The sequence below is a fragment of the Dreissena polymorpha genome, chromosome 6 (assembly GCF_020536995.1).
Source record: "Dreissena polymorpha isolate Duluth1 chromosome 6, UMN_Dpol_1.0, whole genome shotgun sequence".
Classification (NCBI taxonomy): domain Eukaryota; kingdom Metazoa; phylum Mollusca; class Bivalvia; order Myida; family Dreissenidae; genus Dreissena; species Dreissena polymorpha.
The window spans coordinates 80,592,521-80,594,187 of NC_068360.1; positions in this window are offsets into that span (position 1 = coordinate 80,592,521).

Here is a 1,667-nt window from a genome sequence, read left to right on the forward strand (position 1 = left end):
AAACACGTCGATACCTTAAATTTAATCAAATTAAATGCAATATTTTTTATTTGAGTGTTTGCATCAATCTTAAAATCATGTAGGCATTGTATTCCGGTGTTTAATTGCCCCTTTGTTCTGCATAAACCGATTATCTCAGCTTGATCAAATATTATCCAGACTTAACTCACAGCACGGTGTCATAAACCACACTGGGTGGTAGATGACAGCGCCATTTAACACGATTGATGATGCCACCATGTCTTCTTCTCTTTCTGTGTGTATTAAGCAGTCATAGTTGAATAATTAACGCCGACATACTTATATTAACAGTTGCTTAAATTAGATATGTTACATATTGTACAAATTAAAAGTCATATCCAATTAAGATTATCAGAAATTGTACACCGTAAAGATACTAGCCCGATTTATTTATATATTTTTTTTAAAGCATTTCATATTTATAAAATTTACGTAAAACACAAGTTACGTATCTAGCGTGAATCGGTTTATTCAAACGACGTCATTTCGAATCCCGGACAATCGCTCCTACGGACCGTATTAATTAAGATTAAATGGTTCGGCAACAAACGAACGACACCATAAAAACAAGAAATTACGTTTGACAGCAACGGGGGTAAATAATAAAAAAAATGTACATAGATGTGTGTGTTAAAAATCTTATATATTTGTCACTCATACTCATAACAATCAACTGGTTTATACAACACATGTCAGGGACGAGAAGTGAGATATAACAGGGCTGAGTATTGCAGTTTTAGTATTGACTTCCTATGTACTTACAGCTCTAATGCATTTGACATTTGAGAAAGTGCTTACTTACAGGTTGACGTTTTTTTTTAATTTTTTTGAAATATAAATTAGATCTATTTATTTGTTTTAATTTGATTTAATCAAAAACGTAAAAGCGATTGACAATTAGTAAGTAAGTCACGTTTATTAAACCAATCTTGGGTCATAAGGTATGGCATGTAAATCACAATGTAAACGGATAATGCGCCAAAATAAAAGAAAAACTATTAATCAGATCAGTATAAAGTAAATAAAGCTTGATTTTGATAACACAACTAAGGCTTTAAGTAGGTGTACCAGAATTTCCTTCTTATTTTCCAGCTTCACGTTATTATTATGAATTGACATAGAAGAAATATACGATGTACGAAAATGAATGAACTCTACAAGAACGACAATATTAATAACATCAACACCTACAATGATACTCCCATTATTAGAGAATAAACTTATTTACCTAGTGTCTCAATGAGAAAGATATGAATGTCGCCGTACTCGAACATTGGCCTTTGGTCGGGTCATTTTTCCAACATCCCGTATGTAATTTATACGGATATTTCATTTAGTCAAAGTATTTTCATTTTCTGGTCATATTGGGCTTTCAAACTAACCATTTATAACAGTCAAAAGACATTTCGAACACCAATTACAGCACATTTATTTACTTATCAACTTCCAAAAAGTAATGCAATTGGCGAAATGCCAGCAGAGATAGCTCAATCAGCGTTGTAAATCGACCGTATCTAGGGCATTGTTTTCACCGTCGCCCCTGCCCCGTGGGTGACGTCAGCGCGATAACAAGAATAGGCAGGTGACAGTATGATACATAGTTACACTGTTTACTCCTATAATACAATCGCCATTTGACGGTTAAC